Raw genomic sequence first — 23,986 nt, forward strand, 5'->3', positions numbered from 1 at the left:
ACCCCGTTTCTACTAAAAATACAAGAATTAGCTGGGCGTGGTGGTGTGCGCCTGTAGTCCCAGCTAATCAGGAGGCTGAGGCAGGAGAATCGCTTGAACAGAGGAGGCGGAGGTTGCAGTGAGCAGTGAGCCAAGATCGTGCACTGCACTCCAGCCTGGCGACAGAGCAAAATTCCGTCTCAAAAAAAAAAAAAAAAGAAAAGTCTCAAAATATAACAAAGGGTTATTCAGCAGAGTGCCTGCAATGTGATGAGGAGTCTATCTTTCTGTGCACTCAACCTGCTTGTGGGCATCCCTGCATGAATGTACTGTTGCTTTCAGATCACATTGGTCGTGTCATTCTCCCCTCAGGGTGTGCAATTCCTAACAAACTCTCCTTCTATGCTCGATACATCTCCAGACAGTGCCGTTCCTCTCCACCCGTGTGATCTGCCTTCCTCTGGTTCATATTTTCAAACTCCACTTTTTTCTTTTTTAAACAACTAAATTCAAAAGCAAGTTCACATACTTGCTTAGGTCATGTCTCACAATTATAATTACTATAAATATGCTCACACATCCCAGGGTCTCTATATGTTAAGAGAAAGCTTCCCAACGGCAGAAGGAAAACAACAGATACTACTGCTCTATCAATCCCCTCTGAGCTCAGATCTAAACTGTCCCAGGCAGCTAAGCCCAAGGTTTTCTGAAGACATAGTCCTCATTCGACCTTCTCTGAACAAGCTTTTCATTCCTTCACAGCCGATAGTGTCCTATGTACCCACTACGGCAACATGGACATCAGACTTTCTTAAATTAAACAATAAGACTAAACAAAACTAAAATGACTTCTACAGTTCCAGGCTCACAGGCAGGTGAGGCATTCTAGCAAAACTAGAAAAGTCCCGGAGGGTCCCTGCACAAAGCTGCAGCTGGAGCAGACTGAACTTCCAGAAAAAGCACTACTGTGACTGGCAGAGGTCAGAAAAGCAAAGCCTGGGGCCAGGACTTACTCTTCAATCTATGTATTAAATGATAAAAAAGAAAGACGTTTTAAATTAGTCTTCTATCTGGCATTTAGTGAATAGTAAATTTAAGCTCCCTTTAAGGGAGAGAAGTAGCTAAAAATACATGGTTGATTTCCACAACATGAATGTCTTTTCTCTGTAAATAACCAGGTTAAGGACTTAATTGCTTTTCTTTTTTTTTTTTTTTGGAGACAGAGTTTCGCTCTTGTTGCCCAGACTGGAGTGAATGGCACGATCTCGGCTCACCACAACCTCCGCCTCCCGGGTTCAAGTGATTCTCCTGCCTCAGCCTCCTGAGTATTTGGGATTACAGGCATGCGCCACCATGCCCGGCTAATTTTGTATTTTTAGTAGCGATGGGGTTTCTCCACGTTGGTCAGGCTGGTCTCGAACTTCCAACCTCAGGTGATCTGCCTGCCTCGGCCTCCCAAAATGCTGGGATTACAGGCGTTGAGCCACCGTGCCCGGCCCTAATTGCTTATCTTTTTGGGAATCACATAAAAATATATTCTATAAAATATATTTATATGTTTGGCCAGTTCGATATACAGTTATTCCTGCATGTGCCCTAATCTGGAAAATTATCTACCAGTATCTATATCATGTGCTTCATTTTATAATCCTTGCACATTTTAATCCTTAACAAGTTTTGTAAGATTTTATCCTCAATACAGCATTAGAGAAATACAAAGAGAGCTCCATCCAAGGATGTTGGGATTGAGGCCATTGAAGGCCCCTCTAAGTTCTGTAATTTTAGGGGTGAAAAGGAAGCCCTTAGTTTATGGTAGAAATGCAGCAATTTGGGAACATCTTTATAAAATGGAAATCCATAATAGTCTATTAGTAAGGAGAAATAAAAGTTATTATGGTAGATGTCTTAAAATAATAACAATGAGAAAAGCTGGTCCTCAAAAGAGGAAACTTCAAGTTGACTTCTGAGGAGCCAAAAAAAAAAAAAAAAAACCAAAAAAAAAAAACCGAGGAAACATTTGGCTAAAAATGCTAGAAATGAAAGGCAAGCTTTGATGATTGGTCATCATCTGGCTAAAAACATATTTGTTTTAACAGCTTACTGCTAACCAGATTTTTTAGAGAAAAAGAGCCCGAGTTTTAAGACTCAAAGGTCAAGTCACTTCCAATCTTGAGAGGAGGATTAGGTGGACAGGCTTTAAAGGAGGGGCTGGAGTACTATTTATAAGTTCTACCCTCTGGGTCAGCCAGGTCTTTGTTCATTTAAAAGCTCCCTGGTGATTTATACGAAGGATGAGCACAAAGGAACATTCCTTTCCTATGGGAAGCCTCCTGCTTAGAGGAGATCGGGCCCTGGTACCCTCTAATTTGGAACCAGGCAAACATAAGGAAGCACTTTCGTATGTAAAATAAGAATATCTTAAAAATAAGCTTCAGAACAAAACCAATAGTTTGCAAAGTATTAAGCGTTAGGAAAGGTAAAAAAGGAAGTAAATATTCCATAAATATTATGGAAGAATGGGTGACACTTGGCTCAACACAGGTTACACAAATCCTCTTGTGTCTTACAGAACAGTTGTGACCTGGTGTGATTTCGATGCAGTCTGGTGCAGGAGCTGGGGGCAGACTTGAGGTACAGAAGGCAGTGAAAGAGGTGGGTGGTAGAATGGGAAGGGAAGGATTGGGGATCAGAAGAGATCAGTTAGATGAACGGGGTACTAGGTAAATTTCCTTGAGAGATGTGAAAGTAGAAAACAGGATAATAAAATGATTTGAACCAAGCTTGTCCAACCCATGGCCTCTGGGCTGCATGTGGCCCAACACAAATTTGTAAACTTTCTTATAACTTTCTAATTTATTTTTTAGTTCATCAGCTATCGTCAGTGTATTTTATTTTTTAATTTTTATTTTACTTTATTTTATTTTTGAGACGGAGTCTCAATCTGTTGTCCAGGCTGGAGTGCAGTGGTGCAATCTTGGCTCACTGCAACCTCCACGTCCCAGGTTCAAGCGATTCTCCTGCCTCAGCATCCTGAGTAGCTGGGATTACAGGTGCCCGCCCTCATGTCCGGCTAATTTTTTGTATTTTTAGTACAGACGGGGTTTCACTATGTTGCCCAGGCTGGTCTCAAACCCCTGACCTCAAGCAATCCACCTGCCTCGGTCTCCCAAAGTGCTGGGATTACAGGCGTGAGCCACGGTGCCTGGCCCGTTGGTGTATTTTACATGTGCTCCAAGATAATTCTTCTTCCAATGTGGCCCAGGGAAGCCAAAAGATTGGACACCCCTGTTAAAGTAGTTTGTAACAATCATCTATGAGTATTTTGGAATGAGTACACTGGTTCTGAGAGACTTGATTAGTTTTAAATGGAAATAGTCAACATCATTTTTTATATAATAAACAGATCCACACCACATGCCCGTACCTCACTGGCCTGTTGAAGGAGGAAGAAAGAGAAATCAGGGTAAGAGAACAGAGAATGAGAGGGAATGGGGAAGACAAAAAGCAGAAAGAGAAAAGAAACACGGGGGACACACACAGGAGAGACACAGGGACGGAGTGAAGGGGAAAAAAAAACTGAGAAAAAACACAGAAAGGCCCACATACAACTCAGAACCAAGAGACAGAGCCAGGACAGAAGGCAACAAAAAGGAAGAGTCTCCAAAAATTTGGAGATAAGATCCCATACAGTTTTCTTTCTACTTTAATATTGTATAGCTGTCTGGGTTAGTGAGTTTCATAAGACAGTTTGAAATTGATGAGCACAGGAGGAAGATTAAGTATTCCAAGTGTTAAGCTCCTCTGAAAATGTTAATTGGCTGGTTCATAGTTTCGTGTAATTTATCATCCAAACGATGATACTTTTTTTCTTTTGAGATGGAGTTTCGCTCTTTGTTGCCCAGGCTGGAGTGCAGTGGTGCGATCTCGGCTCACTGCAACCTCCACCTCCCGGGTTCAAGCGATTCTCCTGTCTTAGCCTCCTGAGTAGCTGGGATTACAGGCATGCGCCACCACACCTGGCTAATTTTTGTATTTTTAGTAGAGATGGGGTTTCACCATGTTGGCCAGGCTGGTCTTGAACTCCTGACCTCAGGTGATCCGCCTGCCTCGTCCTCCCAGAGTGCTGGGATTACAGGCGTGAGCCACCACACCCGACCTATGATACTTTAAAGAATGAGTGTGCTAACTGGAGAACACATTTAAATGAGCTGGTTCACAAAATGTGCTAGAACAGTCCTTGGCATTAGTAAGCCATGTGTTAGCTATTATTATTATCAATGACAATTAATTCTTTATTGTCTCCCATCTAGCATTCTGACTGGTTTTCCTTCCTTCTATTCTTGCCTCCTTCTCCATTCTCTTCATAGAAGGAAAGGGTCTTTTAAAACTGTAAGTTAGATGTCAATCCCTGGCTTTCCTCTGCACTTAAAAAAATCGAGTTCTTTCCATGGTCTACAAGGCCCCTCAATCACTATGCCCTAGGCACAAAAGCCTCTTAACTCTTTCTCCAATACACTAATACCTCTTCTCACCTGCACCAAGCAGCCTGAGTACTCTTAACCTTATTCTTCACAGCCTCAGGTCCTGGTGTCAGTGGCACCTCCCTTGAGAGGTTCTTGGGAACACTGAGTCCACAATGGGTTCTGAATGCACTATTGCTTCTTCCTCATTTTCTCTTGCCGCCGCCATGTAAGAAGAGGCTTTCACTTCCCGCCATGATTCTGAGGCCTCCCCAACCATGTGGAACTGTAAGTCCAATTAAAGCTTTTTTTTTTTTTTGTTCCCAGTTTCGGGTATGTCTTTATTAGCAGCATGAAAACAAACTAATACAGTAAATTGGTACCAGTAGATTGGGGGCGTTGCTGAAAAGATACCTGAAAATGTGGAAGCAACTTTGAAACTGGGTAACAGGCAGAGGTTGGAACAGTTTGAAGGGCTCAGAAGAAGACAGGAAAATGTGGGAAAGTTGGAACTTCCTAGAGACTTGTTGAATGGCTTTGCCCAAAATGCTGATAGCAATATGGACAATAAAATTCAGATGGAGATGAGGAACTTGTTCGGCACTGGAGCAAAGGTGACTCTTGTTATGTTTTAGCAAAGATACTGGTGGCATTTTGCCCGTGCCCTAGAGTTTTCTGGAACTTTGAACTTGAGAGAGGTTTAGGGTATCTGGTGGAAGAAATTTCCAAGCAGCAAAGCATTTAAGAGATAACTTGGGTGCTGTTAAAGGCATTCAGTTTTATAAGGAAAGCAGAGCATAAAAGTTTGGAAAATTTGCAGCCTATGTGATAGAAAAGAAAAACCAATTTTCTGGGGAGAAATTCAAGCCAGCTGCAGAAATTTGCATAAGTAGCAAGGAGCCTAATGTTAATCCCCAAGACCATGGAGAATGTGTCTCAAGGCCACATCAGAGAACTTCCCTGCAGCCCCTCCCATCAAGGACCCAGAGGCCCAGGAGGAAAAAGTGGTTTCACGGGCTGGGCCCAGGTTCCCCATGCTGTGTGCAGCCACTTGGTGCCGTGTCCCAGCTGCTCCAGCCGTGGCTAAAAGGGGCCAATGTACAGCTCGGGCTGTGGCTTCAGAAGGTGGAGGTCCCAAGCCTTAGCAGCTTCCATGTGGTGTTGAGCACGCGGGTGCACAGAAGTCAAGAATTGAGGTTTGGGAACCTCCACCTGGAGTTTAGATGTATGGAAATGCCTGGATGCCCAGACAAAAGTTTGCTACAGAGGCAGGGCCCTCATAAAGCGCCTCAGCTAGGGCAGTGAGTAAGGGAAATGTGGGGTTGGAGCGCCCACACAGAGTCCCTACTGGGGCACTGCCTAGTGGAGCTGTGAGAAGAGGTCCACTCTCCTCCAGACCCCAGAATGGTAGATCCACCAACTTGCACCGTGCACCTGGAAAAGCCGCAGACACTCAACGCCAGCTGGTGAAAGCAGGCAGGAGGGAGGCTGTACCCTGCAAAGCCACAGGGGCGGAGCTGCCCAAGACCATGAGAACCTGCCTCTTGCATCACCGTGACCTGTTTGTGAGACCTGGAGTCAAAGGAGCTCATTTTGGAGCCTTAAAATTTGACTGCCCTGCTGGATTTCAGACTTGCATGGGCCCTGTAACCCCTTTGTTTTGGCCAATTTCTCCCATTTGGAATGGCTGTATTTACTCAATACATGTACCCCCACTGTATCTAGGAAATAACTAGTTTGCTTTTGATTTTACAGGCTCATAGGCGGATGGGACTTGCCAAGGCAAGGCGAAGTCTCAGATGAGACTTTTTTTTTTTTTTTGAGATGGAGTCTCACTCTGTTTTATTTTTTTTTGAGATGGAGCCTCACTCTGTTCAGGCTGGAGTGCAGTGGTGTGATCTCAGCTCACTGCAATCTCTGCCTCCTGGGTTCAAGTGATTCTTCTGCCTCAGCCTCTCAAGTAGCTGAGATTACAGGCACCTGCCACCACGCCCGACTAGTTTTTTGTATTTTTTAGTAAAGATGGGGTTTTACCATATTGGGCAGGCTGGTCTTGAACTCCTGACCTCAGGTGATCCAGCTGCCTTGGCTTCTCAAAGTGCTGGGATTACAGGCGTGAGCTACCGTGCTAGGCCTCAGATGGGACTTTGGACTGTGGACTTTTGGGTTAATGTTGAAATGAGTTAAGACTTTGGGGGATTGTTGGAAAGGCATGACTGGTTTTGAAGTGTGAGGACACGAGATTTAGAGAGGCCGGGGCAGAATGATATGGTTTGGCTATGTCCCCACCAAAATCTCAACTTGAATTGTATCTCCCAGAATTCCCAAGTGTTGTGGGAGGGATTTAGGGGGGAGGTAATTGAATCATGGGGGCTGGTGATTCTCGTGCTATTCTTGTTAAGTCTCACGAGATTTGATGGGATTATCAGGGGTTTCCGCTTTTGCTTCTTCCTCATTTTCTCTTGCTGTTGTCATGTAAGAGCCTTTCGCCTCCCGCCATGATTGTGAGGTCATCCCAGCCATGTGGAACTGTAAGTCCAATTAAACCTTTTTCCCCCGTTTCAGGTGTGTCTTTAAGCAGTGTTAAAACAAACTAATACAACCTACTATGTACCAGGTATTAATGTCAAAGTTGCATCTAAAAATTTTGGGCAATGTTTCATTTAAAATGACAGGTGGTATAGAGGGGGACAATATCTTTAAATTCATATATTATTTGATAAAATTTATGGTCTTAGTTATATATGTGAAAATATATGTCTATTTCATCCATATCACATTTTTTTTGTTTGTTTGTTTTTTAGACAGAGTCTCACTCTGTTTCACTCACTCGCTTTGTTGCCCAGGCTGGAGTGCGATCTCAGCTCACTGCAACCTCCTCCCGGGTTCGAGAGATTCTACTGCCTCAGCCTCCCAAGTAGCTGGGATTACAGGCGTGTGCCACCATGCTCATCTAATTTTTTTTTTTTTTTTTCAGTATAGACTGGGTTTCACTGTGTTGGCCAGGCTGGTCTCGAACTCCTGAGCTCAAGTGATCTGCCCACCTTGGTGTTCCAAAGTGCTGGAATTACAGGAGTGAGCCACCATGCCTGGCCTCACATCACTTTTTAAAAATATTTTTTCACTGCAAAGATGACAGACTGCATTATATTCAGGGTTACCTTGTATATGGACATTATTCTCATAATTTTATGGGTTCCTTCTAGTTAGAACCAAATAACTTATTCACTCATCTCCTTCAAAATAGTTCATATGCAAGTTGACACTTCTTAATGATACTGAGATAATCCTCTAATGATATTACCCCAAATCCTCATTACCAATCTAGGGATGGAAAATCTAAAACATTTCAATTCATAACAATTCACCAAGAAATAAATTGTTTTATCAGGTGTTATTCTATTCTAGTCTTTTTTTTTTTTAAAAATAAACCTTTATTTTAGAATAGTTTTTTCTTTTTTTTTGAGACAGGGTCTTGCTTCATTGCCCAGGCTGGACTGCAGTGTTGCAATCACTGCTCATTGCAGCCTTGAGCTTCCAGGCTCAATTGATCCTCCCATTTCAGCCTCCTGAGTAGCTGGACTATAGGCACTTACCACCTCGTGTGGCTAATTTTTTAAAAACATTTTTTATAGAGATGGGGTCTCACTATGTTGTCCAGGCTGGTCTCAAGTGATCCTCCCACCTTGGCTTCCCAAAGTACTGAGATTACAGGCGTGAGCACTGTGCCCAGTCAAGAACAGCTTCAGATTTATAGAAAAGTTGCAAAATAGTAGAGTTCTCATTTATCACACACCCAGTTTACTCTATTATTAACATCTTACATTTGTCACAACTAATGAACCAATATTGATGTTATTGCTCCTCTTGGATGTGAGAGATTCTCAGACTTTCCTTGTTTTTGATGACCTTGACAGTTTTGAGGAGAACTGGTCAGGTATTTTGTAGGATATCGATAAACTGATATTTGATGTTTTTCTTATTATTAGACTGGAGTTATGGGTTTTTTGGGAGGAAGACCACAGAGATAGTATCATTTTTTTTTTTTTTTTTTTTTTTTTTGAGACGGAGTCTCGCTCTGTCGCCCAGGCTGGAGTGCAGTGGCGCGATCTCGGCTCACTGCAAGCTCCGCCTCCCGGGTTCACGCCATTCTCCTGCCTCAGCCTCCCGCGTAGCTGGGACTACAGGCGCCCGCCACCACGCCCGGCTAATTTTTTGTATTTTTTAGTAGAGACGGGGTTTCACTGTGTTAGCCAGGATGGTCTCGATCTCCTGACCTCGTGATCCGCCCGCCTCGGCCTCCCAAAGTGCTGGGATTACAGGCGTGAGCCACCGCGCCCGGCCGATAGTATCATTTTTATCACATCAATATCAAGGATACATGCTATCAACATGACTGATTGATGCTGATGTTAACCTTCATCACCTGGTTGAGGGTAGTCTGTCAGTTTCTTCCATTGTGAAGTTACTCTTTTCCTCTCCTTTCTACACTGTCCCCTTTGGAAGGGAGTTACTAAATTCGGCACAACTTAAGGGGTGGTGAATTATGCTCTACTTCCTTGAGGGATAAATAACTATATGAATTACTTGGAATTATACACTGGAGATTTATCTCTTCTCCCCATTTGTTTTATTCAATCATTTATTTATATCAGTCCAGCTTTTTTTAATCAAATGACTGTGCTCTGATACCTAAATTTTTATCACCAAGATGAAAGTATTTTAACACTAAGAAATCTGCTTAGAAATATTTATTTGAGATGCTTACATGTAAGTCTCAGGAATTCATTTGAGTTATGGGGTAAGACAGAAACCACAGGGTATGTTAGTTTATAGTCAGAAGGAAAAGCTGAGAGAGGGGAAAATATAGTTGGTTTAGAGCAGAACACCTGCTGTGGAGTCCAAGTTCTATCATGTAGCAGCTGTGATCTTAGATCAGTCATTTAACCTGCCTGAGATTTAATTTGTAAACAACGGATAATATGAAGGCCTTACAGTTGTTCCAGGATTATATGAAATGCCTACAAAAATGGTTTAGAGATTATAAAACACGATATAAGCAAGTGTAGGACATCATTATACCATAATTCTTCAGGATTGAAGGAGGCAAATTATGGAAGTGACTTTTTATGAACAACTTCAAATTCTCTAATAAAAGCATATATTATTATCTTATTCTTTCTCTAAAATCTTCAAAAAGGAAAACACAACTGAAAGCTTATTTGTATTAATGTTTGACTTGAGTTTTATTCACTCAAAACCTTGTAATTCCTGGAAAACCTGCTGCAATCTTTTGTGCTGCTCATATATTAATCTTCATCTCTTTGCTCATCCTCTTTTGTTTTAGAGATAAGGCCTAATTCTACTTTTATACTTGTATTATATATATATTAAATATTAAGATAGATATATACAGAGCAGAAATTATATTTGAGAGATTTGAGTTTGTTTTTTTTTTTTTTTGAGACGGAGTCTCACTCTGTCGCCCAGGCTGGAGTGCAGTGGCGCAATCTCAGCTCACTGCAAGCTTCGCCTCCCAGTTCACCCATTCTCCTGCCTCAGCATCTCGAGTAGCTGGGACTACAGGCACCCGCCACCACGCCTGGCTAATTTTTTGTCTTTTTAGTAGAGACGGGGTTTCACCGTGTTAGCCAGGATGGTCTCAATCTCCTGACCTCGTGATCCGCCCGCCTCGGCCTCCCAAAGTGCTGGGATTACAGGAGTGAGCCACCGCACCCGGCCTTCTCTTTTATATTACTGATCCAACAGCCTCCCAACTCATTTTTCTCCTCCAGTCTCTGGTCCATTGTTTCTCAAAGGGTGGTTCCATGACCTTGTTAAAAATGCTGTTTCGGCCGGGAGCGGTGGCTCACGCCTGTAATCCCGGCACTTTGGGAGGTCGAAGTGGGCGGATCACGAGGTCAGGAGATCAAGACCATCCTGGCTAACACAGTGAAACCCCGTCTGTACTAAAAAATACAAAAAAAAAAAAAAAGAAAAAAAAAAAAATTAGCTGGGCGTGGCGGCATGCGCCTGTAGTCCTAGCTACTCCGGAGGGTGAGGCGGGAGAATGGCGTGAACCTGGGAGGCGGAGCTTGCAGTGAGCCGAGATCGTGCCACTGCAGTCCAGCCTGGGCGACAGAGCAAGACTCTGTCTCAAAAAAATAAATAAATAAATAAATAAAAATAAATAATAAAAAATAAAAATATAAAAAGCCACTAGCTTTCACATAGATGAGCTTTTGCATGGAAATAAATTAAATAACAAATAAAAAACGTAAAAAAACCCTCTAGTCTGGTTTTTACAATCTAATACACTGTGACCAGAGTGCCAGTCCTAAAATACAAACTGGATCATATCATTACCTCCTCTTCAAAAACCTTCAATAGGTTTTCACTGTTCAGAGAAAAGTGCTAACTTCTTAGCTTAGTATTGAAAGTTTACATTGTGGCTCAAAGATCTCTCTGGCTTCCCTTTCTGTTTTACACTCCTTCCTACACCCATTCTCATCCAGGCACAGTGAATATACTATGCACATATGCACCTCTATGCACTCTGGTGAGCTTGCACACTCTTGTGTGAAGCTTCTCATAAGACTTCAAACATCAGCAACATCAAAAGAGTTGAGTGGCCTTTCAGGGACCCAATCAAGTGTTATGATGACCATAGGACCACATCAGACAAAGATGATAAAGGAGGGAGGAATAAACCTCTCCCTAACTTAGAGGATCCCTGTGGAGGTAACCATGACAGAGGAAAATGGGAGTAACAAAGACAGCAATTATTGTTATCAGAGGCTGGCTACAATTGCCCCAGATGTACCATGTACCAACTGCAGAGTAAAGCCAGCCATATCACCCCAAGAGAATCTCTCTAAAACAAATCATCTCAATAGTCTTCACTTCCATTGCTGTGAGAAGAAAATGGCTTTTGTCTTTTTTTTTTTTTTTTGAGACGGAGTCTCCCTCTGTCGCCCAGGCTGGAGTGCAGTGGTGCGATCTCAGCTCACTGCAACCTCCACCTCCCAAGTTCTAGTGATTATCCTGCCTCAGCCTCCTGAGTAGCTGGGGTTACAGGCGCCCGCCACCATGCCTGGCTAATTTTTTTTTTTTTTTTTTTTTTTTGGTATTTTTAGTAGAGACAGGGTTTCACAATGTTGGCCAGGCTGGTCTTGAACTCCTGACCTCAAATGATCCACCTGCCTCAGCCTCCCAAAGTGCTGGCATTACAGGTGTGAGCCACCACGCCCAGCCTTCTTTTGTCTTTTTTTTTGTATGAGAATGCCATTAATGCCATGCAGCAAAACTTATTCCAAAGAATGGCAGTTTCTCATTGTGTGATGAGACTAAGAGAAAGGTAATAAAGTAGACTGGTTAAGTGCCCTGGCCAAGGTTACAGAGCAACGATAAAAGGATAATCTTCTTCTTCTTGCTCTGCTATCACCTTTCTTATCCTCTCTTCCAAAGACTAAATTTTACCCTTATTTCTTACAATGAACTACATGTTTATGTCCCCTCCAAATTCATACATTGAAATCCTAACCCCCAATGTGATGGTATTAGGAGGTGGGCTTTGGGAGGTGATGAGGCCATGAGGGTGGAATCTTCATGAATGGGATCAGTGACCTACAAAAGGGACCCCAGAGAGCTTTCTCCTCTCTTTGAACCACATAAGGATACGAGAAAACAGTAGTCTGCAACCTGGAAGAAGGCTCTCACCAAATCTTGAACATGCTGGTACCCTGATCTCAGACTTCCAACCTCCAGAGCTATGAGAAATGTTTCTGTTGTATATAAGCCACCCAGTCTTTGGCACTTTGTTACAGCAGCCCAAAATGACAAAGATATCTCTACTATAAATTTTTAAAATTACAGTGCTTTTTTTCATAATGAAATAAAGAACAACTTACTTGTAAAAAGACCCAGAAAAACTAAGTCTTAAGCACTTCTATAAACACCAAAGCGCTCAAACCAATGACAATTCTGATTTCAGTCATAGGCTCCCAATTCTGGGGAAGCTGATTGCTTATGAAAGTGATTCACGCCGAGCCTGTAATCCCAGCACTTTGGGAGGCTGAGGTGGGAGGGATCACTTGAGGTCAGGAGTTCAAGATCAGCCTGGTCAACATGGTGAAACCCTGTCTCTATGAAAATACAAAAGTTAGCCAGGCATGATGCCCAATATTTATTTTCCTCCCACACAAGATCTCTAAAAAAAAAGTTGGCTGGGCACGGTGGCTTATGCCTGTAATCCCAGCACTTTGGGAGGCTGAGGTGGGCGGATCAACTGAGGTCAGGAGTTCCAGACCAGCCTAACCAACATGGAGAAACCCCGTCTCTACTAAAAATACAAAATTAGCTGGGTGTGGTGGCGCATGCCCGTAATCCCAGCTACTCAGGAGGCTGAGGCAGGAGAACCACTTGAACCTGGGAGGCGGAGGTTGCAGTGAGCTGAGATCGTGCCATTGCACTCCAGCCTGGGTGACAAGAGCAAAACTCCATCTCAAAAAAAAAAAAAATTATATATATAAAGCCTATTTCTCTGAAAATAAAAACTGTGCACTTCTGAAACTTTTATGTACAGATTCTGGTAGAGAAATGATTAAAAGAGGTAAAAATGTGATGACAGAGCTTTTCTCTTGCAGAATAATCCACTGTGCATCTTTATAAAAGTTCCCTAATTACAGAACATTTCTCTTTTCTTTTCATTGTAAAGAGACCATTAGCAAAATTACTCTCTTCCCCTATAATGCAAGCAGACTGGGGCAAGAACAGAACAGTTTTGGGGGCAGACCATTTCTTTTGTTGAAGTTGTTGGAGTGGTATTTATTCCCAAAGGTTTGGGCAAGAAGACATATTTGATTTTGATTACAACATAGCTTGGCCATCATATACCACTGAAGTTTTCAAGATGTTGCTCTAAGGATTTTCCAGCTTTCCACATCATAATGTACATATTAATGCAGAGGAAACTCAAACTGTAAGAGATATTGGTTGTCTTGAAGCACAATTCCAACCAAATCAATGGTTTATTTATTTATTAAAGACAGGGTCTCACTCTGTCGCCTAGGCTGGAGTGAATGGCACAGCTGAAGTTCACTGCAGCCTTGAACTCCTGGGTGCCAGCAATTCTTCCCACCTCAGCTTCTTGAGTAGCTAGGACTATGGGTGCAAACTACTAAACCTGGCTTTTTTTTTTTTTTTTTTTTTTTTTTTTTTTTTGAGAGACAGGGTCTCTCTCTGTTGTTCTAGGCTGATCTCTATCTCCTGGCCTGAAGTGATCCACCTACCTTGGCCTCCCAAAGTGTTGAGATTATAGGCATGAGCCACCACACCTGGCCCTAAACCAAAGATTCAAAGAGAAAGTTTAGAAATATAACTCCAGCCACAGGTTGCAATCCAAACATCATTAAGAATTCCCTGTGGTGAAGCATCTTCTGAGAAAGTGAAGTCAAGCTCTATGTGTTAGGTTTAAGTGCTCAAAAAAAAAAAAAAAAAAAAGATAGTATTCAATTGACTATTGTTGTAAAAGCCTTAGAGAAGGGCTAATCTAACCTTGCTTCCAGATATCTTTTCTTTTTTTGAGACAGGTTCTCACTCCCGTTGCCCAGGCTGGAGTGCAGTGGTACGATCACAGCTCACTGCAGCCTCAACTTCCTGGGCTCAGGTGATCCTCCCACCTCAGCCTCCTGAGTATGTGGGGCTACAGGTGTGTGCCACCACACCTGGCTGATTTTTTATATATTTAGTAGAGACAGGGTTTTGCCATGTTGCCCAGGCTGGTTTCGAACTCCTGGGCTCAAGCAACTTGCCTGCCTCAGCCTCCCAACAGACATCTCCTTTTAAACATGTCCCCTCCTGTGGACCAGGACAATTTCCAAACACTAAAAGTTTCAAGAATTAAACGATTTATTTATTTATTTTTCTTTAGATGAGTTTTGCTCTTGTTGCCCAGGCTGGAGTGCAATGGCACGATCTCGGCTCACTGCACCCTCCGCCTCCCAGGTTCAAGCAATTCTGCTGCCTCAGCCTCCCCAGTAGGTGGGATTATAGGAGCGTGCGACCACGCCCAGCTAATTGTTGTATTTTTAGTAGAGACAGGGTTTCACCATGTTGGCCAGGCTAGTCTCGAACTCCTGACCTCAGGTGATCTGCCCGCCTCAGCCTCCCAAAGTACTGGGGTTACAGGCATGAGCCACTGCGCCCGGCTAAACAGTCAATTTCTTAAACCCCCATATCAGTATGTAAATAAAATTAAGGTAAAAATTCAGTTATCCTGGGTCAGGATTCACTTTAAACAATATAAAAGCCTATCTAATAATGTTTAATGATATGAGAAAATGTTCATAATGTATTGATATGTGAACAGGAAGAATATTTTTTAATTAAAAAGCAGTTTACAAAACATGTATAATGTGATCACAGTTATTAAAAATTATATTTACACATATATTTCCTTTACCAAAGGAATGGCTGTTACAGAAAGTTTGGAAAATAGAGGACAGTGCTTGCTTCAGCAGCACATATACTAAAATTGGAATGATACAGAGAAGATGAGCATGGCCCCTTAAAAAAAAAGAAAACAAAGGACAAAAAAGAAATAACTGTAATCTTATAACCCAGAGATTACTGGGTTTAATATTTTGATGTATATATTTCTAATTTTTGATGCACATATACTTCTCCCCAATAAATGTAATTGTAAAAGTTTTTTTTAGTCATTAGCTTTGCCTATATATCTACCTACCTACCTACCTGTCTGTCTGTCTAAAACGGCATCTTAGATAGACAGACAGATAGGTAGATAGATAGTGCAGTGGCGCACATGGCTTACTGCAGCTTCAAACTGTTGGGCTCAAGGGATTCTCCTGGCTTGGACTCCTGAGTAGCTAGGATTACAGGCACCCCCAGCTAATTTTTTTTTTTTTTTCTTGTAGAGACAAGGTCTCACTATGTTGCCTAGGCTGGCTCAAACTCCTGGGCTCGAGTGATGCCCCTACCTTGGCCTCCCAGAGTGCTGGGATTACAGGCATAAGCCACTGCATCTGGCCACATCAACTTATATATACCTTGTGTTCTAAGAAGCTAGGGCAAATTATAAGAATCATGTACAACAGTGCTTCTCAGCCTTGGCTGCCTATTAGAATCACTTGGGGAACTTCTAAAACTCCTGATTCCTGGAACTGACCTTTCAGACCAATTAGAATCTCTGGAGGTGGAACCCAGGCATCAGTATTTTTCATAGTTCCCCAAGTGATTCCACTGAAGCCAGGGTGGAGAACCACGACTTGACAAAGTGTCTCCTAATCCCTGACCCTTGAGCAAAAGGTGATTTACAACAGGGATTTCTTAAATTTTCATATGCATACCAGTCATCCGGAGATCTTGTTAAAATACAGATTCTGGTTCAGTAGGTTGGGGTGGGATCTGAGATTTTGCATTTCTAACTAGCTCCCTGATGATGCCAATGCTACTGCCCCAGGAGGAAAGAAAACTCTCATAAAGAGTGAAAAGAAAAAAATTATAGCCACTAAAGCCCATACTCTATACCACCAGACAGGAAGGGGTGGTCCACAGTGGATGAACAAAGGGTTGAGGCTGGGAAGTAAAAGACATTTCTAGGCCAGGCATGGTGGCTCACGCTTGTAGTCCCAGCACTTTGGGAGGCTGAGGCAGGAAGACTGCTTGAGGCCAGGAGTTCGACACCAGCCTGGGTAACATAGGGAGACCTCATCTCTATTAAAAAAAAAAAATTGGCCAGGCGTGATGGCACATGCCTGTAGTCCCAGCTACTTGGGAAACCGAGGTGGGAGGATTGCTTTAGCCCAGATGTCAAGGCTGCAGTGAGCTGTGTTCATGCCATTGCACTCCAGCCTGGGCGACAAAGTGAGACCCTGTCTCAAAATAAATAAATAAAGCAATTTTAAAGAGGAAAAAAAGGAAAAAGGTATTTCTAGGAAATAAGATTTTAGAGATTGGAAAGGTTTGGAATAACACATTTTTCAGGGGGAAAAACAGTCATTGGAGCTTATTATTCGTGTGTACAAAGGAAGGCAAGCAAGCATGGGGGAGAAGAGGAGTAGGCAGTGAGAGAAAAAGATCAAATGTCTAAAAAATTGTTATGGAAAAAATAAACCCTTGGCTACAGTGCTGGAAAGGGATAGAGAAGCACTATAAAGGGATCTGTGGAATCTATTTCTCTGCCAAAAACATGTTTGGGAAGCAGAAAAGCTAATAAACTGAAGTTGGTATAGATTAATAACCATCTTCCATCAACTCCCTCCTGGGGACATGAAGAGACCCCAGGAGTATAAGTCTCCCGTGGCAGTGCTTTAGGAACTAACAACAAACAGTGAACTACTGCCCAAATGCTTCTCTTTATAAGCAGTAAGAATGGCAAGAAACTCAAACATGGCATCCCTTTGTGGCTTCTTGGCAATATCCTTCTGGGAATTTCTAAACTTCCAGGCAGGCTAGAGAACAGGGAAAAAAGTGTTTTTCTCCTGAGGGCTTTCCCATAGAAATGAGAAATGTTTAGTATTTTTTAGAACAATAAGGCAAACATTTAATGTAAAGATATTCATAAGTCACTACCAGACTTTTATACCTCCAAAATAATTTCTAAAAACAATAAAATAGGAAAACCTTCATGTAAATTAGCTGGAGCAATTATTTGAATCAGCTGGTATACTTTATCAGCTGGTCCTTATCAAATGGGTCACATCCAAGTAAATTTCTGTTTAAATCAATAGAAGAAAGAAAGGGGAAGACTTTACCAAGATATGGAAAGAATTCTGTTGTCACATGATTTGTGTTACACATCGCTTAGGTATATCAAACTTTGGCAGAAATGTATACAGTCTTCACATTCAGTATCTATTTACTATATAATGATGATGGCTAAGATGTACTGAGTACTAGATAGTATGCTAATAATTTAGATATTATTCATGTATAAATTAATCCACATAACCCTATGAAATAGGCATTATTATTATAGCTCTTACATGGATGAGGAATCTGTACAGGTTTGAGGATGGTAAGTTTTTGCTTCATTTCATTGCTAAAAGGTCACAAAGCCAGTTAAGTGGTCAAGTTGGTTTTTGACTGCCTGATTCTAACATCTGTGATTTTTAACTTATATGACACCCCCAACTATCCTGCATACCCAGTTTGTACCAGGGAGAGAGTGAGGGATATAAGATGAATAAGTCATGATCCCTAAACTCATGGTACAAGACAAGTAGTTCCTCTAGCACATGAGATTAGAAAGGCATTTCCAAATGCTACAGGATACAAGATGTCAGATCAGATTATGCTGCTAGTGTATTCCACAGGTCAAAACCCATATACTTTTGGAGCCCTTGATTTTTAAGTTTTATATAACTTTAATGGGCAAAAGGCATATTTATAAAAAGGACACGCTGCAAGGCTAGTGACACTATTTTCTAGCTCAGCCAAGCTCTCCAGAAATTACTGAACCACATCAATCTATATAAAGGTGATAAAGCCCTAACAATGTCCAGGTAACAGATCTAATACCAGTTGAGTGGATGATCTCTTCCATATTCAAGTACTAGCGTGTTGCCTGATAACTTTGTCCATGAATACATTAGAATGGAGACAACAGAAATGAGTCTAAGACTAAGGTTGTGGTCTCTCTTCTGAGACCATTTCTATAAAATCTCCAAAGGCTAAACGGAAATCACATTGATTGTATTGGCCCAACAATGGCTATAAATCAATAATTCTTTATTTTTATTTTTATTTTTTTGAGATGTAGTCTCACTCTGTCGCCCAGGTTGGACTGCAGTGGCGCGATCTCGGCTCACTGCAAGCTCCGCTTCCCAGGTTCACGCCATTCTCCTGACTCAGCCTCCCGAGTAGCTGGGACTACAATGCGCCCGCCACCACGCCCGGCTAATTTTTTTGTATTTTTAGTAGAGATGGGGTTTCACCATGTTAGCCAGGATGGTCTCAATCTCCTGACCTTGTGATCCACCCGCCTCGGCCTCCCAAAGTGCTGGGATTACAGGCGTGAGCCACCAGGCCTGGCCTATAGATCAATAATTCTTAACCTGTGGTTCATTATCAATGCAGACAGATAAAGTCTTAACTATTTTGCATTTCTCAGGGCTAGCTTTCTAACAGTCTTGTTTAACTTAATTGCAGACAGCATGAGGCCAGGGAAAAGGTGAACAATATTTCTAGCCTTATCTGGCATCTAGCTATATTCATAGTTTAAAGGTAGTCCTCAAAGAAAGAAGAGGCGGGGTAAAAGAGCTAATACTTGAGTACCTACTTTCAACATATATGTCACGTGCTGTGCTAACAGTCCCTCTTTTTTATTTTTTAATCTTATTTAATACTCATACCCACATAAAATACTGGTGCTCCCAGCAGTCAAATATCTTTCTCAGGAACTCACAGCTGGTAAATAACAGAACTAACATTCAGACAGAGGTCTGTTCACACTACATACCCTTGGGAACAGAAAGGCTCCAGGGAACTGCAGGGTCCTGGGTATCTTTGTGATGACATTCCTCCAGGGCTAGAAGAGCTGAGGGAACTGATGACAGGGTGAGAAAGGCAAGCAGACTTCCTCAAATATACCATGGAAATGGCCCTTTTGCCCTTCCTAACAATGTTCTCTTGGGGATATGCTTAGTAGAGAAGGAAGATGATGTATTGAGTTATTGAATTTGTACTGATCCACATTGAAAACAAAATTCCATTTATGATAACAAAACGTCCCTGTTGTAAGTTGCACTTAAATATTGTGAGCTTAAATATTTCAAAATAATGATCTCCATTGAGTATAGCTATGTGTGTGGCTATTAAAAAGTAGACCTCCTCTTTTCTATCCCTTGAATGAAACTATTTTTTTTTTTAATCTGAAGTGGATTCAAGGACTAATGCTTTTTTTTTTTTTTTTTTTTTTTAGACACAGTCTTGCTCTGTCGACCAGGCTGGAGTGCAATAGTGCGATCTCAGCTCACTGCAACCTCTGCCTCCTGGGTTCAAGTGATTCTCCTGCCTCAGCCTCCCGAGTAGCTGGGATTACAGGCGGGCACCACCATGCCCAGCTAATGTTTGTATTTTTAGTAAGGACAAGGTTTCACCCTGTTGGCCAGGCTGGTCTCAAACTCCCGACCTCAAGTGATCCACCTGCCTCGCCCTCTCAAAGTGCTGGGATTACAGGTGTGAGCCACCACGCCTGGCCTAACAATTTGGTTTTAAGAACTGAAGACTTGTAGTGCTGTAAGCAACACAAAATTATCTTAATGGACATAGAAGGCTTGTTTGTTTCAAAGTTTTTCATAAAAATATTTCTTACCCTATTCAGCTAATCTTTTGAGAGGACACAGAGGAAACAAGAAAATCTCAGACAGAGATCCTAGGTGCAGTGGCTCACACCTGTAATCCCAGAACTTTGGGAGGCCAAGCCGGGAGGATCAGCTGAGCCCAGGAGTTCAAGACCAGACTGGGCAACATAGTGAGACCCCCATCTCTACTAAAAAAAAAAAAAAAAAAGAAAATTGCAGGCAGAGAAAGCATTTGGTGGTATGCTCCATATTGCAACATGGAAAAATGCACTGGTTCTAAGAACAGTTGTTAATATTTGAAATCAATCCTAGCTACTATAGATCTGCTCATGAGAGCAAGTTTAAATAAATAGGTTGACATCTTTGTGCAGTCATTTAAAGCAAGTTCTACATATTCAGCAAGATCAAAACTATATTTTGCAGAAATTCAGACAGAGTATTTATTAGTATTTATCTGTCTTGCTAGAGAGCCAAAGGAACAGTATTCAGAGTGAATGATGACAAAAAGTTTGTTTTACATGGAGGGTAGCATTATTGTAGTCATCTTGAGTTTCTCACTTAATCATTTCCCTCCAATTCCCCAAAGAGAGCCTCTATTCTCCTTTTTTCCTTGCCTACTACTATAATCATTCCAATCATCTCATTCATGTATTTACTGCACAAACATGTATTGAGGTACTGTGTATCAGGTGCAAATATTGGGGATTCCACAGCTGCACCACTCAGAATGTGGCCCACAGACTGGTCCTGGTCTGTGAATCCATTTGCTACCAGCCTGTGACATGTGTTTAAAATTTTTAATAACAATACAGCAGAATAATTTATTTGTTGATTTCAATAATAATTTAAAAAAACTTTTATGTCATTTTTCTTTAAAAACTTTTTTTTTCTTTTTTTTTTTTTTAGAGACAGGGTCTCACTCTGTTGCCCAGGCTGGGGTGTAGTGGTATGATTACAGCTCACTGTAACCCCAAACTTTTGGGTTCAAGTGATCTTCCTGCTTCAGCCTCCTGAGTAGCTGGGACTACAGGCATGTGCCACCATGCCTGGATAATTTTTAATTTTTGTTGTTGTTGTTGAGACAGAGTCTATGTTGCTCAGGCTGGTCTTGAATTCCTGGGCTCAAGTGATCCTCCCACTTTGGCCTCCCAAAGTGCTGGGATTACAAGCTTGAGCCACCAGGCCTGGCTTTATGTTATTTTTCTAATAATTAATCTCACTGTATTTTACAAAAATATTGGTCTATGAAGGATTAGAAGTAAAACCCCGATTCTTTTGCCAGCCATAGTTTAAGCAGCATTGTTCTAGGAAACAGGAAGAATAAGATAAGACTTTTGCTCTTGACAAGGTCTTAGTCTAGTCTTGTGTGAGTGTTCAATAAAAAATCTTGCCAGATGTAGTGGCAAGGAGTTTGATACCAGCTTGGGCAATATAGTGAGACTGTGTCTCAACAACAACAACAACAAAAAATTAGCTACATGTGGTGGTGTGTGCCTTTAATCTCAGCTACTTGGGAGGCTGAGGGCAAGATTGCACCACTGCACTACAGCCTGGGCAACAGAGTGAGACCCTGTCTCCAAAAACAACAAAAACTCCTTCCATCCTCATACACATTTCTGAGGAACACAGAAAGTTTAGGCTTTGTAAATAGTTCTGGGGAATATTAATTTTTTTCTAATGAGCTATTAATAGGTTAAAAGGACAACAGAGAAGGGTGAGATAAGAAAGGCTGTCAACAGAAACGATAGTTTGATAAAGAACAGGAAATCAACAGGCAACCAGGAAGCCAGCATGTGTAACAAATTGCTATATGCCTCAGGTGAAGAAGTCAAGATGGCAAATCAAGGCTTACTGGAGGAAGACACTGAGTCCAGTCTCTGCCATACATTCCATTCTCCAAAGTGTTGTTTGTTACAGCACCACCTCCTATCCTGGCCACTTGTTTATACCTGTGTCACAGTACTTATCGGAGAGTACCATGAATATATTAGTTTGCAAGTCAAATTCTACTGACACTATATTATTTATCTTTCTCTTCTCAGTGCTCAGCATGTAACTGACACTCAAATATGTGTTGAATCACACTAAGCAATAGAGGGAGAGTTCATTAGAATTCTCTTCAGGCTGAGCAACCACAAGAGATGCTTTTAGGGTCCAGTAGACTGTAAAAAGGGCAATTCAGGCTGGGTGCAGTGGCACATGCCTGTAATACCAACACTTTGGGAGGCCAAAGCAGGAAGACTGCTTGAGCCCAGGAATCCAAGACCAGCCTGGGCAACACAGTGAGATTCCATCTCTACCAAAGGGAAAAAAAAAAAAAAAAAAAGACAAATTAGCCATACAGTGGTGCGTGCCTGTAGTCCCAGCTACTCAGAAAGCTGAGGTGGGAGGACTGCTTGAGCCCAGGATTTCAAGGCTGCAATGAGCCAGGATCTTACCACTGCACTTCAGCCTGGGTGGCAAAGCAAGATCCTATCTCAAAAAAAATAAAAAATAAAAAAGTGGGAGGGGGGCAACTTAAACCTGGAACTCAGAAAGAAAAAAAAAGCAAAAACCAACCCACCAACCAACCAGAAAACCTGCACTCTCCCTAAGGACAACACCTAAGTCAGTCAGCTGAATTGCAAGTAACAATATATTAGAATTTAAAAGCCCATTCTGCATTAAGTTTGAATTCATGACTTGACAGAGTACTCATAAATTATATATGGGCATGTGGCTCTGAGTAATTTCAAGGTAAGTATATTTTTCAGGCAAAATGGCTGACTAAGCATATAATGATATATGCTAATGTCTACTATGGCAGACCAGAGCACTATGAGGCAAAGCTTCAAAACCAAGGTCACAGGCATAAAGAAAAACCTCTCCCTTCTCATTACTTTGGGGTGGAAGCAGCTGCAATGACTAGCAGTAAACAAAGGGAGTTTCTATTTGGTGGTATCCTGAGCATTTTCATTACAGGGCTGTCTGTCTTTACTCTGTTTTCATAGTTTTTGGTTGTGGCTTTTTTCTTCCTGTTCTCTATCTTTTCACACTCTGCCTTTATGATCTCTCCCCTCTCAAACTCTCTACTCCTTGTTTCCTTTCTGAACTCATTTCCTTCTCTTACTCCCACTTTCTTCATTAATTCTTAAATACCACTTATGTCAGAGCCCTCTTATGCTTCTGCCTTAGTGTTGGTTATACAGAGCATTCTGCCTTTAGTACCTTCTTAAGGACCAATTCTAATTCACGGTCATTTAAATGCATTTCTCCACCCAATAATTTCCCAGTGATTTTCCCATTTATGGGGGATAAGATGAGAAAATATAAATGGATCTCTGAGAACCCAGGTTTCAGTATCCTTGAAACATAATATGCAGCATTGTAATCAGTGGTGATATCCCCGTGAAATAATACTCTTGTGCTGGCAAAGTTACTATGCTTGGAAAGTATACAATCAAAATTCAAACTGGCCTGGGAAACAGTGGAGGCAAGTAATTTAGTAATGAGAAAAAGATCAGTATTTGAAACATAACACAGTCTTCTCCCTAGCAAAGTCAAACAATAACGCAAACCTTTCTTTTTTCTAGTCAGCCCATTATCCTACTGACATGTACAGTTATGTGCCTGGAACTGGTCAGAAACAAGCTAGAAGAGACATATCCAAAGAGATTCTTAGAGGCTCCCTTTGCACTTTTATTTGCTTCCCAGCACCTCCTGACTGAAGAAGAACTAATACAAGGCCTTTTCCCAAGGGCATGTTCCCAAAAGGGCCACTGTTTCTTTCAGGTTATTTGGAGGCACAGGGATATTGCCTTGAATCCTGTCAAAATCTACATTCAGAGATTCCTGAATTTCACCCAGTTTTTAAAAAATGCTATAGTATTGGGAAGAAACCCAACTCCTTCAAATTATAACTCTTAAAAAAATAAAAGCTGGCGGGGCATGGTGGCTCATGCCTATTATCCCAGTACTTTGGAAGGCCGAGAAGGGCAGATCATCTGAGGTCAGGGGGTGTTTGAGACCAGTCTGGCCAACTGAAACCCTGTCTCTACTAAAAATACTAAAATCAGTTGGGCGTGGTAGCGCATGCCTGTAATTCCAGCTACTCGGGAGGCTGAGGCTTCTCGGGATGGCTGGAATCCGGGAGGCGGAGGTTGCAGGGAGCTGAGATCACGCCACTGCACTCCAGCCTGGGCGACAGAGTGAGACTCCGTCTCAAAAAAAAAAAGCAAAGTC

General features: G+C 41.8%; 1 protein-coding gene and 1 non-coding gene across 4 annotated transcripts in view; one reads left to right on the plus strand and one right to left on the minus strand.

Moving 5' to 3' along the window:
- Positions 1-23,986, minus strand: part of PDE6D (phosphodiesterase 6D) — a 52,357-nt gene that overhangs the window by 10,790 nt on the left and 17,581 nt on the right. The gene's annotated exons all lie outside the window — the stretch shown is intronic.
- On the plus strand, positions 14,944-15,052 carry LOC115933824 (U6 spliceosomal RNA). The gene has a single exon (XR_004069676.1). It is a non-coding gene; the product is annotated as a U6 spliceosomal RNA (small nuclear RNA).

Source organism: Gorilla gorilla, chromosome 11 (assembly GCF_029281585.2).
Source record: "Gorilla gorilla gorilla isolate KB3781 chromosome 11, NHGRI_mGorGor1-v2.1_pri, whole genome shotgun sequence".
In the NCBI taxonomy this organism is placed as follows: Eukaryota; Metazoa; Chordata; class Mammalia; order Primates; family Hominidae; genus Gorilla; species Gorilla gorilla.